General features: G+C 37.7%; 1 long non-coding RNA gene across 1 annotated transcript in view; it reads right to left on the minus strand.

The window, feature by feature from the left end:
• Nucleotides 1-16,770, minus strand: part of LOC140510004 (uncharacterized) — a 51,734-nt gene that overhangs the window by 17,042 nt on the left and 17,922 nt on the right. The window contains exon 2 of the long non-coding RNA XR_011969036.1: nucleotides 15,931-16,098. This is a non-coding gene — a long non-coding RNA (uncharacterized lncRNA). The remainder of the gene's footprint in view (nucleotides 1-15,930; nucleotides 16,099-16,770) is intronic.

Consider the following 16,770-nt stretch of genomic DNA (forward strand, 5'->3'; position numbering starts at 1 on the left):
ATGGAAAGACAATATTTGTAACTCTTGAAACATTTCAGTATCTGGGTACTGGGTGGGATTACACACACACACATGCACACACGCACACACACATAGAGACAGAGTGCACAGAGTGAATTGAAGAGGATGGGATCATATCTTAAAAAAAAAAATGAAATCAAGAAGTGAGAGAGAAAGATATTGGGAGGAGAAAGGGAGAATTGAATGGGGCAAATTATCTCTCATAAAAGAGGCAAGCAAAAGACTCATTAGTGGAGGGATAAAGAGGGGAGGTGAGAGAAAAACATGAAGTCTACTCTCATCACATTCCACTAAAGGAAAGAATAAAATGCCTACTCATTTTGGTATGAAAACCTATCTTACAATACAGGAAAGTGGAGGATAAGGGGATAAGCAGAGTGGGGGGGGATGATAGAAGGGAGGGCATGGGGAGGAGAGTGCAATTTGAGGTCAACACTCATGGGGAGGGATAGGATCAAAAGAGAATAGAAGTAATGGGGGACAGGATAGGATGGAGGGAAATATAGTTAGTCCTATACAACACAACTATTATGGAAGTCATTTGCAAAACTACACAGATTTGGCCTATATTGAATTGCTTGCCTTCCAAAGGGAAGGGGTGGAGAGGGAGGGAGCTAAAGAAGTTGGAACTCAAAGTGTTAGGATCAACTGTAATGTTCTTACCACTAGGAAATAAGAAATACAGGTAAAGGGGTATAGAAAGCTATCTGGCCCTACAGGACAAAAGAGAAGACAGAGACAAGGGCAGAGAGGGATGATAGAAGAGAGAGCAGATTGGTGATAGGGGCAATTAGAATGCTTGGCGTTTGGGGGGGGAGGGGAGAAAAGGGGAAAAATTTGTAACCCAAAATTTTGTGAAAATGAATGTTAAAAGCTAAATAAAAAAAAAAATAGTTCTTTAACGATGAGAGTGGAGTAGATGGAAGCTAATGACTTTATGAGAAACCAAGAAATTACAAAACAAAACCAAAAGAATGAAAAAAATGGAAGATAATGTGAAATATCTCATTGGAAAAACAACTGACCTAGAAAATAGATCCAGGAGAGACAATTTTAAAATTATGGGACTACCTGAAAGCCATGATCAAAAAAAGAGCCTACACATCATCTTTCATGAAATTATCAAGGAAAACTGCCCTGATATTCTAGAACCAGAGGGCAAAATAAATATTGAAAGAATCCATCAATCACCTCCTGAAAGAAATCCAAAAAGAGAAACTCCTAGGAATATTGTAGTCAAATTTCATAGTTCCCAGGTCAAGGAGAAAATATTGGAAGCAGCTAGAAAGAAACAATTCAAGTATTGTAGAAATACAATCAGGATAACACAGAATCTGGCACCTTCTACATTAAGGGATATAAGGGCTTGGAATAGGATATCCTAGAAGTCAAAGGAACTAGGACTAAAACCAAGAATCACCCACCCAAAAACTAAGTATAATACTTCAGGGGAAAAAATGGTCATTCAATGATATAGAGGACTTTCAAGCATTCTTGATGAAAAGACCAGAACTGAAGAGAAAATCTGACTTTCAAACACAAGAATTAATAGAAGCATGAAAATCTAAACAGGAAAGAGAAATCATAAAGGACTTTCAAAAGTTGAACTGTTTACATTTCTACATGGAAATATAATATTTGTAACTCTTCATATTTCTCTCAGTATTTGGGTAGGTGGAGGAATTATACACACACACACACACACACACAGAGCACAGGTTGAGTTGAATCAGAAGGGACGCTATCTATAAAAAATAAAATTAAGGGGTGAGAGAGGAATATATTGGGAGGAAAAGGGAGAAATGGAATGAGGCAAATTATCACTCATAAAAAAGATAAGAAAAATCTTCAATGGGGGAGAAAAGGGAGGAGATGAGAGGGCAAAAGTGAAGCTTTTACTTTTTACTCTCTTCACATATGGCTTAAGGAGGGAATAACATGCACACTCAATTTGGTATGAAAATCTCTCTTGCACTACAGAAAAGTAGGGGAGAAGGGGACAAGAGGGGTGGGGGGAATGATTGAAGGGAGGGCAAATGGGGGAAGGTAGTAATTAGAAGTAAACACTTTTGGGAAGGTACAAGGTCAAATGAGAGAATAGAATAAATAGAGGACAGGGTAGAATGGAGGGAAATGTAGTTAGTTTTACACAACATGACTATTATGGAAGTCTTTTGCAAAATGACACATATATAGCCTGTATTGAATTGCTTGCCTTCTCATTGGGGATGGTTAGGGAGGGAGGGAGAGAAGTTAGAATTCAAAATATTAGAAACAAATGTTGAGAATTGCTATTGCATATAACTGGGAAATAAGAAATACAGGTAATGGAGTACAGAAATCTACATTGCCCTACAAGAAAAAAGAGAAGATGAGGATAAGAGAAGGGTGGGGTGTGATAGAAGGGAGGGCACATAAAGGGAAGGGGTAATCAAAATGCAAGGTGTTATGGCATGGGAGAGGGAGAGATGGCGAGAAAAGTTGAAACTCAAAATTTTGAGGAAATGAATGTTGAAATCTAAAAATAAACAAACATTTTTTAAAAAGAAGCCTAGAGCAAGGAAAGGCTGGTTTCTACCATAGTGCTCAGCAATGGCTACATGTAGGCCTTCCCCTTGCTCTTTCATCCCTCTCATTTAATCCCCCCTTTTGTATTAAAAAATCTATTAGCCACTAATCCTTATTGGGTGGTTAATGTTAGCCAGTTGAATTGAGATGGGGAAGATATAAGCCTGGATAGAAATAAGAAATATATCCTATTTGAGAATGAAGCAAAGACAAAGACAATAAATCCACTGGAAATCACAGACATCATGAAGGCAATTTGAGATAGTATTTCCAAACCAGGTCAAATTGATACACAGAAGAGATTTTGGGCAAAGAGAAAGTAATATTCTAATGTAAATCCCAAGATCCTCTTTATGAGCTATCTTCCCCCATTAGAATGTAAGCTCTTTCAGGATGAGTTGTGTTGTTTATATTTGAATCATCAGCACTAAGCACAATGACTGGAACATTGTAAGCATTTCATAAATGTCTGTCTCTCTATTAAAAAAGACTTAAATGTTGTAGAATATATTTGCAAGATTAACAGGATCCAGAATTTGTGGTCCTTACTTGCTACTGATCCTGGTAATGCTTCCCTTTCTCTACCTCTGTTGTCAGCAGTCGTTAGTACATGAGGTGACAACCTCCACCAATAGCCTCCAACTTAACTATGGGTGAGGATTTACCTGAGAAGGCACCTTACGTAATTTGCCTTGACTTACAATAACCCTGAAGTTAACCATTGTTGCTGTTCAGTCATCTCAGTCATGTCTGTCTCTTCATGAGATTTTTGTCTCTTCTCAAGGTTTTCTTGGCAAAGATTCTGAAGTGGTTTGCCATTTCCTTCCCCAGCCTATTGTACAGATGGGGAAACTGAGGGAAATAAGGTCAAGTGATTTGCCCAGGTTCATAGATCTAGTAAGTCTATGAGGTCAGATTTGAACTTAGAAAGATGAGTCTTTCTGACTTTAGGACCTGAACTCTATCCACTGTACCACCTAGATGCCCTAAGTTAACATTAGGATTTTTTTAATTATTTTTGTTTTTACACAAAAGAGAAACTTTATTTCATGTGCTTAGCCGGACCGCTATGAATACCTATTCTGTTTTTATGACGAGTGCTCAGAGAAATGTAATGTTTCAAATCTTTGGGCCATTATTGACATAACAAATATCCTTCCACAGTGTTTACCACTGTCCAGTGAGGCCAGGAAAGGAGCAAAGTTGGAGATGAAATCTATGAAGATGTTATTTAACTTCCATCTCCCCACAGAATCGGTTATAATCATAGGGACGAAAGGGAGAGGGAAAGAAAGGAGAATAAATTGGCACCATCAGGAGCAGAAAAGGAGTAAGTGAAAGACATGGAGGCAGAAAGGGAGAGAACTCAGCTTATACTTATAGCCAAGGACATATATAGATCAAACCAATATTTAAGATTTTAGAAGCAGTAATAAGCTGATTTATACACTTGGATATGAATCATTCATCAAGTATTTACTAAGCAATAAGAACTTGTCTGTGGTTTTTTTGCATAGATATGAGATGTGGAACACAAATAAATCCCTGAAGACTTGAAAATGGTTATCCCAAGGAAAGGTATGAGCTTTGAGAAATAAAATACAAGATGCCATCAGAAAGTAATAAGGGGAAAAAAGATGAGTTGGTCATACGAGCAGGGTAAGGAGAGGCAAATGGGCCACCCAAGGTCTACATTGGTATCCTCAAGAAGCCAGAAGAAATAAGGAAAGTGGTTGCCATGTTGGGTGGGCTGCCTATGCTGAATTTATAGGAGGACATAGATGGAAGTCAAATAGGATGGGCTGGGATCTGCACCACTGGAGAACAACATTCAAATCAATGAGATCAAATTGAGTAAACATTGATTGCTGTTGACATTCTTTCTCCAGCATTAATCTCCTCCTCTGGAAAGAATGAAGCTTTCTTTCTCAAAATTGTACTTGCTTGGACAAATTCTCAGAAATCCTAGGTATCAAGAAATGAGGGTGAAGGTGGAGGTGGGGCGGGGGGGGGAAGAACTACACCAGAGGGAGCAGAATGTCTGGCCATCTTACACTATTCTCTCATTAATCCATAAAACATTCCCAGCATTCCAAGTCTTTCTTGATTCTTCCTGCAGCTTAATCAATTACTCTGATATCTCTCCCATTCGAATCTATGACTTTCTGAAAATGACTGATCTTGATTGCCCTAATCTGTGTTTTTTGGCATACACATACACACACACACACACACACACACACACACACACACACACACACATATAGTATTAGAAAACACTGAAAGTTTCAAGAGGTTTTCCAGAAGTTCTTCAAACTCATTTCAGGAAACGCTAGCTTCAAATTCATTCGAATTTTACTTTCAGTCAGAGAAGGGGCCCCTTTTCTTCTCATTGTCTGTGATTAATTGAATTCTGCCTTTTGAACCAGGTTGGAACTAATTTTAAATCAAAAATGATTTCCTCTTAGTATAAAAGGATGTCTAAAACAATGTATCTTTTTAGCAGACTTTCTCTAGGATTATTCATTTAATAATTTATATTTCTCACTAAACCAGTCCTTAGAAAATTTCAATTGTTGAAATTTGGGCCCTGAAATTATCTGTGTATAGGGTCATCTCTAGTTGTCCTGATCTATATCTGGCCACTGGACCCAGGTGACTACAGAGAAGAAAGTGAGGCTGGTGACTTTGCACAGCTCTCCCTCACTCAAATTCAATTCAGGAGTAAGTCAGGACATCATCTTCCTGATGTCATGGTCCTCTTTGAGAATGAAATACAAACCACAACCACACAACTCATCTATTCCCATGTGCCAACTTCTTGAACCATATGAAAATCTGCTCTCAGAGAAAGATCTTATCAATTATTTCACACCAAAGTACAAATGACTGATCATGTCATTCCCAAGCATGTTTATATTCAAACAAGGAACAGTGAACCAAAAGAATAAAACTGTAATAGAGACAAACTGGGGAGGTGTGGTTTTGATCAAGAGAGCCTTCTCAACACTCCCTGAAACTAGGCAAAGTAAGCAACTACATTAGGGCTCGCTTAATCAAAAAACCTGCCATGACTCCTCAATTTGTGAACAGAATTTCCCATTTGGTTTTCTAATGCTAGCAAAGTAACAGACTGTTATGGGAAATAAGATAGGCTTAAATCAACATCTTAACTACTTGGAGCTCCTTTTGGGGATTTTTGGGTTAATCAAAGCAAATTTTGTGCATGTGTTCTCCCATCCTTTCCATACATATGTGTCTTACTCTTCATCTTCAAGATTTCATTCCATGTATCTTGAAGACCAGGTACTGTAGAAAGTCTCCCCAGATAAGACCTTATGTACCATGACCAATGCACCTTCCCAACATGACAAGTTTATTTGATTCATGATGAAATGTTTTGATGGTATGGGGTGTATACATACATACATACATACATACATACGTATGTGTGTTTATTTATTTATATATTACTCTGTTAGAAGAAAAATGATCAAGCAATTTTAAAAGAGAAAAAAAATCTTAGAGATCACTTAATGCTGTGGAGAATCAACTTAGCTTAGCAGATAGAGTCCCTGAACACAGGGTCAAGGAGACCTGACTTCAAATCGAATCTCTGATACTAGAAACCAGTTTTATGACTATGGGCAAGTCATTAAATTTCATTGAACCTCAGTTTTCTCACCTGCAATAATAACTCATATCTATATAGTAACAATAATAACTCATATCTATATAGTATTTTTTGTCTTGCAAAGCTCTTACATATAATAAATCCTTTTAGCCCCACACAGCCCTGTGAGATTGATACTCATTCCCATTTTACAGAGGTTACTGAGACTCAGAGGATAAGTGGCTTGCCCAGAATCTCATATCTAGTAAGCACCTGGGATAGGATTTGAACATGTAGGCTAGGAGCTTGGTATAGTGGTGAGAATACTGGACCTGAACTCAAGAAGAATGGGGTCAAATCCTACCTCTGAAAACTAAGTCATGTGATCATAGCTTAATTTCTCTGGGTCTTAGTTTCTTCTCATATAAAATGTGAGAACTGAACCAGATTAAGGTTCCTTTCAGTTTGAGATTCTTGATTTTATGATCCTGATTCTAAGTTGGGCACTCTGTCCCCTCCACCACCTCACTTGTCAGTTTGGAACACTTACCTCAATGGATTATTTCAAGATCTAAATGAGATAACACCTTTAAAGTGTTGTGGAAATTGTCATTTATTATTTTATCATTAATAAGGTCTCACAGAGCTAACAAGTGGCAGAATCAGAACTCATGCCTTTGTCCTAGGACATTGTTGTTACCCCCATACTATACCACCACACCAGCTCAGGAAGTGAGGAGGAGCTCGTGTAATGATAATAGTCAAAATTTATAATGGGGTTTTGTGATTTGCAAAGGAAAGCTTAGCTATGTTAATTCTTTTGACCTTTGCAACAGTTCTGTGGGGTAAGTGCTATTACTATCCCCATTTTGCCAATTTAGAAACTGAGACAGAGAGTGATTAAGTGACAGGGTCACAAAACTTATAAATGTCTGAAGGTGGATTTGAACTCAGCTCTTCCTGATTCTAAACCCTGCACACGTACCACCTATCTGTCTCCTATGAACAAGAGAGAGAGAAAGAAAGCTACAATTCACAATATCCCTCTCCCAATCTATAAGTAGACAAGGGATGTGAGGCAGGTGGATATGAGACAATGTCAGCAGAGCTTTAGGAAACATTGACTAGAAATTGTTTATTCATTTTCAGTAAAATTTTCCTTAAATTTTCCAAGAGATCAAAGGAAAAGGACTCCAATGGACAAAAAAAAATATTTATAGCACCTCTTTTTGAAGTGGCAAAGAATTGGAATTTGAGAGGATGCCCATTGATTGGGGGATGGCTGAACAAGTTGTGGTATATGAATGTAATGGAATGAATATGTAATATGTAATGGAATATTGTGCTATAATGGAATATTGTTGTACTATAAGGAATGATGAAGGGGATGATTTCAGAAAATCATCAGATACAAAGTGAAGTGAGCAGAGCCAGTGAACAATTTACACAAAAGCAATATTGTAAAGATAATCAACTGTGCAAGACTTAGCAACTCTTAAAAATACAATGATCTATGATGGTTCCAAAAGACTCATAATAACAATGTTATCTAATTCCAGAGAAAGAACTGATGGATGCTGAGTGTAGACAGATGTGTGTGTGTGAGGGAGAGAGAGAGACAGAGAGAGAGACAGAGAGAGACAGAGAGACAGAGGAAGGGAAGGAGGGAGGGAGGGGGCCAGGTTGGAAAGTAACAAGGATGGTGAAATACCAAAGAGGGAAACTTTATAGGAAAGATTTAGAAAGCCTATCAAAGAGTTTAGGTTTGCTACTGTGGGTAATAAGAAGCTACTATATGGATTTTTACAGGATATCTGTCCTTAGAAGAAGCATATTTTTTGTGAAAAGACAGGCAATGGTAAAGGAACTCATCTAGAAAAAAAATGCAATTCTCTTTTAATAATATTTGGTTTCTCTGTGGGCTTTTGAAAAAAATTATTCAATTATATTTTATTTTCAGCTTCACACACACACAAATACACACACACCATACGACTTGCTCATCTCTAAAAACGTGTTTATACCTTTTCTCCTACCTAAATGCCCTCCCTACTCATCTCCACAAGTCTACATCTTCTGTTTTCTTCAAAACCTGACTTTATGTTCAGCTCCTGTTGCTGGCCTTCCCTAAATGAGCCTACCCCACTGGTTTACCTCCCATTGCTGTTGGTCAGTCATTTTCAGGCATGTCCAACTCTTTGTGACCCAATTTGGGATTTTCTTGGCAAAGATACAGGAATCATAGACAGTAACAATCCATTAGATTCTAAGCTCCGTGAGGTTAGGGACTGTCTTTTACCTTTTTGTATCCTTAGCTTAGCCCAGTGCCTGGCACAAAGTGGGCACTTAAAGGATATTTATTAATTGATTGATATGCACAATTTTTTTTCTACATGGTTATATGTTTTTGTGTTATCCATCATCTCACTGGCAAGGGTACCATTGCCTCTATAATCTGTTTCTGAACTTGGCATCCTCCATTTGCCATGCTTGCCATATTTAATCAGTGAGGATTTAAATATCTATGTTGTGCTCATCTTACCCAAGAATCTTTTTTTTTAGGGCACAGTTCTACTCTTGAGCACACAGATGTGTCTCACTGGATTTCTTAGGAATACTCCTCCGTAGGGTGGTAGTTAATTTTCTGCACCCCACATAGTTCAAAGGGAGGGTGAAGCATTCTGTTTTTAATTTGCACAAGCACGCATCAGCCATATGGCTTTCTGAGTGACTGAGCTCCTATGACACCAGACCAACTATGGCTCAATCGTTCTTCACTATGGGTCCTAGAGAGCTGTGATAGTGGGTGGGCAGCTAGTAATGACTTAAGCATACCTCTGGAGACTGCTGCCCTCTCATTGAGGGAAAGGATATGGATTCAATCTGAATCAGCTCTACCACCTGACTTATGGGAGAGGCTCCTGCTCCCAAACCTTCCAGAGTATGGTGGGTGGTTGGCTGATAGGAACTTTTAGGGGCCTAGCTCATAGAGTCATCAACCTTAGCATCATCTTTGGAGTCCCCTTTGACTCTTGTCAATCCTTGTTGATTTTACTTCTACAATATTTCTTGCATCCCTCCCTACCAAATCAAAGACTCTTCCTTTTCTCTAGTTACAAAGCCTTGTCACCCCTCTCCTGAACTATTGAAATAGCTTCTTTTTTAAAATTAGTTTCATTTATTTTCAGTGTTCTACAATCACTATCATATAACTTAGATTTCCCCCTCCCAACTTCTTCCCTCCCCGAGATGGCATAAAATTTTATATAGGTTCTACACATACATTCCTATTAAATACATTTTCACTATAGTCATGCTGGATAGAAGAATTAAAATGAATGGGAGAAATCATGTAACACACCAAAATGTAATACACCCAAAAAAAAAATGATCTGCTACATTCTGCAATTGAATTCCATAGTTCTTTCTGTGGATGTGGAAGGCATTTTGCCTTATAAGACCATTGGGAATTTTTTTACATCCTTGCATTGCAATGAAATTCCAAGTCTACCAGAAAAAACTCTCACACATGTGGTCGTTGCTGTGCACAAATTTCTCCTGGTTCTGCTCCTTTCACCCAGCATTAGATCATATAAGTCTTTCCAGGCCTCTCTGAAGTCTTCCTGTTCATCATTTCTTATACCACAATAGTATCCCATTACATTCATATATCATAATTTATTCAGCCATTCCCCAATTGATGGGTATCCCCTTGATTTCCAGTTTTTGGCCACCACAAACAGGGCTGCTATAAATATCTTTGTACATGTGGAACCCTTTCCCATTTTTATGATCTCTTGGGGATACAGTTCTAGAAGCAATATTGCTGGGTCAAAGGGTATGCATATTTTTGTAGCCCTTAGGGCATAGTTCCAAATTGCTCTCCAGAATGGTTGGATCAGCTCATAGCTCTACCAACAATGAATTAGTGTTCCATCTCTCCCACATCATCTCCAACATTTATCATCTTCCTGTTCTATCATGTTTGCCAGTGTGATAGGTGTGATGTGGTACCTCAGAGTTGTTTTGATTTGCATCTCTCTAATCAATAGTGATTTAGAGCATTTTTTCATATGACTATAGACATCTTTTATTTCTTCCTCTGAAAACTGCCTGTTCATATCTTTTGACCATTTATCAATTGGGGAATGACTTGTATTTTTGTACATTTGACTTAGTTCTCTATATATTCTAGAAATGAGGCCTTTATCATAGATACTAACTACAAAAATTCTTTTCCAGTTTTCTGCATCCTTACAAATCTTGGATGCATTGGGTTTGGTTGTGCAAAAACTTTTCAATTTAATGTAATCAAAATTATTCATCTTGCACTTCATAATGCTCTCTATCTCTTCTTTAGTCAAAACTTCTTCCCTTCTCCATAAATCTGATAAATACACTATTCCTTACTCCACCAATTTGTCCATAGTATCGATTTTTATACCTAGATCATGTACCCATTTGAACTTTATGCTTGTGTACAGTGTCAGGCATTGGTCAATGCCTAGTTTCTGCCACACTCTTATCCAGTTTTCCCAGCAAGTTTTGTTGAACAGTGAGTTCTTATCCCAGAAGCTGGAGTCCTTGGGTTTATCAAACAGTAGATTGCTATACTCTTTGCCTACTGTGTCTTGAGTACCTAGCTGATTCCACTTGTCTACCCTTCTGTTTCCTAGCCAGTACCAAGTGGTTTTGATAATTATTGCTTTATAATACAATTTGAGATCTGGTAGCGCTAGGCCACCTTCCCTAGCATTTCTTTTCATTAGTCCCCTTGATATTCTGGACCTTTTGTCCTTCCAGATGAAATGTGATATTATTTTTTCCAGCTCTAAAAAATAATTATCTGATAGTTTAATTGGTATGGCACTAAATAAGTAAATTAATTTAGGCAGAATTGTCATTTTTATTGTATTGGCTTGGCCTATCCACGAGCAACTGATGTTTTTCCACTTACTTAGATCTGACTTTATTTGTGCAAAAAGTGTCTTGTAATTGTGTTCATATAGTCCCTAGGTTTGTTTTGGCAGGTATACTCCCAAATATTTTACATTGTCTACCCTAGCTTTAAGTGGGATTTCTCTTTCTATCTCTTGCTGTAGGGTTTTGTTACTAGTATATAGAAATGCAGATTTGTGTGGATTTATTTTGTAACCTGCAACTTTGCCAAAGTTATTTATTATTTCAAGTAGTTTTTTACTTGAACCTCTGGGATTCTCTAAATAGATCATCATATCATCTGCAAAGAGTGATAACTTAGTTTCTTCTTTGTCTATTCTAATTCCTTCAATTTATTTATCTTGTCTAATTGCTACAGCTAACATTTTTAGTACCATAATGAATAATAGTGGTGATAATGGACATCCTTATTTCACCCCTGATCTTACTGGAAATGCATCTAGCTTATCTCCATTGCATACAATGCATGCTGAAGGTTTTAGGTAGATACTGCTTATTATTTTATGGAAAGTTCCCTTTATTCCTATGCTCTCCAGTGTTTTTAATAGGAATAGGTGTTATATTTTGTCAAAAGCTTTTTCTGCATCTATTGAGATAATCATGTGGTTTCTGTTAGTTTTGTTGTTATGATCAATAATGCTAATAGTTTTCCTAATATTGAACCAGCCCTGCATTCTTGGTGTGAATCCTACCTGATCATAATGTATTATTCTCGTGATAAGTTGCTGTATTCTTTTTGTTAAAATCTTATTTAAAATTTTCGCATCTATATTCATTAAAGAAATTGGTCTATAATTTTCTTTCTTTATTTTGTCTCTTCCTGGTTTAGGTATCAAAACCATATTTGCAACATAAAAAGAATTTGGGAGGGCTCCTTCATCCCCAATTTTCAAAAATAGTCTATGTAGTATTGGAATTAACTGTTCTTTAAATGTTTGGTAGAATTTACTTGTAAATATATCCAGCCCTGGAGATTGTTTCCTAGGGAGTTCATTGATGACTTGTTCAATTTCTTTTTCTGAGATGGGATTGTTTAAACATTCAACTTCCTCTTCTGTTAATCTGGGCAATTTTTATTTTTTAAAATATTCATCCATCTCATTTAGGTTGTTGAATTTATGGACATAAAGGTGGGCAAAGTAATTTCTAATTATTGTTTTAATTTCCTCCTCACTGGAGGTGAGTTCACCCCTTTCATTTTTGATATTGGTAATTTGGTTTTCTTCTTTCTTTTTTTAATCAAATTGACCAAAGGTTTATCAATTTTATGAGCTTTTTCATAAAACCAACTATTAGTTTTATTTATTAGTTCAATAGTTTTCTTAATTTCAATTTTATTAATCTCTCCTTTGGTTTTCAGTATTTCTAATTTGGTATTTACTTGAGGATTTTCATTTTGTTCTTTTTCTAGCTTTTTCGGCTGCATGCCCAAGTCATTGATCTCCTCTTTCTCTATTTTATTCATGTAGGCATTCAAAGATATAAAACTTCCCCTAAGAACTGCTTTTGCAGTATCCCATAAGATTTGGTAGGTTGCCTCATTACTATCATTCTCTTGAGCGAAGCTGTTGATTGTTTCTATGATTTGTTATTTACCCCACTCTTTGTTCAGGATTAGATTATTTACTTTCCAATTAATTTTTGGTTTATCTTTCCATGGCCTTTTATTACATATAATTTTTATTGCATTATGATCTGAGAAGGATGCATTGACTATCTCTGCCTTTCTGCACTGGACTGTGAGGTTTTTATGCCCTAGAACATGGTCAGTTTTTATATATGTGCCATGTACCACTGGTCATGGGAGATCTCCTCAACTGAGCTGGAGCAAAGGCAAGCTCAGGGGTTGGTGATCCTGGCTGCTGTAATGTCTTCCCATTTCCCCTGGAGCAGTTAGGGACACTTGGGTCCTAGTGCAAGTTTCCACCACCACCACCCCACCCCACCCAGGCCCTCTCTTTCCCGTTCACCTTTGCCACAGTAAGAGGAATCCCCCTTAGCTATTTTCCTAGTCTCAGGTGCTAGAGGCTGTTTGCTCCTTCTGCTGATCCCACTGATCCAGGATTTTTCTGGGGAAATATTTTATAGTTCTTTAGAGGTCAACAAGAGGGGAGGAGAGAGCATTTACCAATCACTCTGCCATTGTGGCTCCCAGAAGTTCAAGTAGGTGACTTACAGATGTTTAATCTGTGGGCTGAAAGGAGCTGCTGCAGCTGATACCTGGTGCTCAACAGCTGTCATTCACTCGGCTCCTCTGGGCTCCCACCTTGGGCTGCCTCTGCCTTTCCACCATGCTGTCACTGACTCAGACCTCCCCAGGAGTTTCCTGATCAGCCATGCAGCTTCAGGGCATGCTGCACTGTGCACTGTGGGCTCGCCCCCAAGGAACAGATCCTTCCTGTCAACCTTCCTAGTCTGTGCATCTGCCACAGTCTGTCTCCTATTGGATCCTGCACCTCCTAAATTTGGTCAGATTCTCTTTCTAGAGGTATCTGAAGGAGTTTGTCTAAGAGCTTAGGTGAGTAGTTGCTCTCAATCTGCCATCTTGGCTTACTGAAATAGCTTCTTAATTAATCTCAAACTTCCAATTTTCCCCCTCTATAAACCATCTTTCATGTAGCTTCCATAATCATCTTATCAAGGCACCAGTCTGACCATGTGCCTCCCCTGATCAATAGTTTTCCAGGACTCCCCATTTCTCTAGGATAAAATATGAGCTGCTCTATTTTGCCTTTAAAGCTCTATGGCATCTGGCTCCAGATGTCTGTAACAGTAGAGAGAAGGAGACACTTTGTTTTTTTTCTTTCTTAACATGAGTAATGCCATTGTAGAATACAGCTCCATTTCCATGTAAACAGGAAGCCATAGCTAATCCCTGGGATTGGCCTTCTTTTACCCCAGATTTTATTTAAGCCCAGTCAAAAGGCAATCTGCTCTGTGTCAGCCTCCAAATCCAACAACAAATTAGCAGATTAGGAAATCACTGTCCCGGATCCAGAAACTCAATAAACTGCCCCAAAGGCCAAAAGAGTGGTTATGAACCCAACACAATTCTGTTTTCTGTATATTACAAGTACATATGGGAAATGATCCATTCAGAAGCCCCCAACCCTATAGAGGCCCCCTTCCTCAGATGACAGCTGATAATTCCCCCACCTTGGTTTACAACAAAAAAAGATGCAAAGTTTTTTGTTGTCCTGTACTTTAAGCTGTAAACCATATGCTTTCTTTCCATGATCTTTCCTGTCCAGACTTGTTTCATATTTCTCCCGTTTAGGTATTCTCCACTCAAATTTGGCAGAGGCTGTCCAGCATGCTAGGAACATACTATCTCTTCACATTTGCTTCTTAGAACCCTGAGCTTCCTTCAAAGCTTAGCTAAGGTCATTACCTCCTACTAGAACCCTTCCATGATGTCCTAATTATTAGCATTCTCTCCCTCTTCAAATCATTTTGAATTCTTTTTTTCTCTTTGCAGATAATATTCCCTAGTAGGATGTAAGTTCTCTGAGGGCAAAGGCTGCTGTTAGTTTTTGTCTTTATACTTCTAGTTTCTGTTTGTAAGTTCAGTGCCTTACAAATGGTAGGTACTGAATAAATGCTTATTAAATTGTTGAATAAATTGTTTTCATGTATGTCCACAAGCTTTGCATGTGTGTTACCATCACTATTTATGGTGAACTTTGAGCATTCATAGCGTATTTGTCCATAAACAAAATAATTTCATAATAATGGTGTTAATACCAAACCCAGCCATAAAATTTGAAACACCTATAATAGGTCTGGCACACTCATAATATCATTCCTGTTGAACTAAATACCACCTGTAACTGACATGATTTCACCTAACATTCCTAATATGGAACCAATTCACAATGATCACATCATTGTGATTTAGAGCTTCAAGGGACCCCCTCACTTTATGGCTAAGTAGGGTATGCCCTGAATCTTTGAACAGTCCTACAAGCCTGGATAGTAAAAATGTGTATTGAAATAAACTGTTTATGTAGGATGACACAGCCAGTATATATCAAAGGTAAGACTTGAGCATAGGTATTCCTGGCTCCTAGTTCATTCAGTTCTCTATCCAATTTGCTCATTGCCTCTGTGAAAATGGAAATAATTTTTTTAAAGAAAATAAAGTGCTACATTATTATAATGACCAAGCCCAATCCAAGAAAAGAGAAAACATAGCTCTTTCCTTTCTTTGAATCGACGGGGAAACATGTAGACAGAACACGAATACACTGTGAGACATGATAGATATGTGAGTTGGTTATTTTGAACTTCTTTTTTCTCTCTTATTCTTGGCTACAGGCGCTGGCTCACTGGGCAAGAGATAGGAGAAGGAAACCTTGGGAAATTAAGATGGCAGAAAAACAAAAGATTTCCAACCACTTTTTGAAATATGATATATATATCATATATATATACTATATAACAAAATATATTAATGTAATAATAAAATAACTTTTTAACAATTGACTTCAATAATGAAAGCAACTCAAATGAACACAGAAAGCAAAATCTAGTGGGGATAAAGGCAAATGACAGGAATAAGTGCCAGGTTGCTCAGGTTTTTTGTTAAAACTAAATTCCAAAGGGGGGGAGGCAGATTTTAGTGAACATGAGTAGAATGTATTGTTTCCTCATAATGATTTTAAATGGAAATTCAATTCAATCACAAATTAAAGTAAACTCTAGACAGTGGAGTGAACAAATCTCTTTCCTGCCTATTCATGGTGATTACCAAATTGGCAGCTACTCACTCATTCACCAGCAATGATCTTCAGGCTCTGACTCTGCTTGTGTAAAAGCCCTAAATAACAGCACCAGTCATCACACATCAAGAATGTGGTGGGGTACAGGATGAGCAGAGCCAGACTTCTATCTCCTCCACCACTTTTTTCTTCCTCTTTCACTGTTTTACTTGTTCCCTGGTAAGGTGAACAGGCAACAAAGATAATTAGTAATAATATAATACAACACAGCATAAGGAACATGACAATATATAGTGTAATATGGTGTGTAATGATAATCACTAGGATTTATATAACGCTTTGAGGTTTGCAAAGCACTTTAAATCTATTAACTCATTTCATCTTCCCAACAATCCTATGATGTAAATACTATTATCAACCCCATTTTACAGACAAACAGTGGTCTGCTAATTTAAGGTCTTGTTGGCAGGCACAACAGCATCCTTTCTAAGAACGTTGGTCCTACATTGAAGAGCCTGCTACTCAGATAGTACCTTTCGCCTTCACTGGAGCTTTCCAAGCAAGGGTAAGATGACAACCTGTTGGGAGATGCTATTATAGGAATTCATGGAACAGCGGGTTGAACCAGCTAGCCAAGGGTCAGATCCCACTGGGGCTACTTGCTACCTGAGTGACTTTGATCAACTAAGTCACTTAACTTTTCCTGGCCTCATTTTCCTCATCTATAAAATGATAGACTTAGACTAGTCTCTAAAGTCTCTTTTAAATATAAAACTATGCTTGGCATACAAAATAGCCTCTAAGAAACCTTACAGCTTTGAGATTTGGAGACTCCAAAGTCAGAGAGCTCAGTGATTTCTACCAATTTACAATGGACAAGTAATTTAA

This window comes from Notamacropus eugenii, chromosome 6 (genome assembly GCF_028372415.1).
Source record: "Notamacropus eugenii isolate mMacEug1 chromosome 6, mMacEug1.pri_v2, whole genome shotgun sequence".
Taxonomy (NCBI): domain Eukaryota; kingdom Metazoa; phylum Chordata; class Mammalia; order Diprotodontia; family Macropodidae; genus Notamacropus; species Notamacropus eugenii.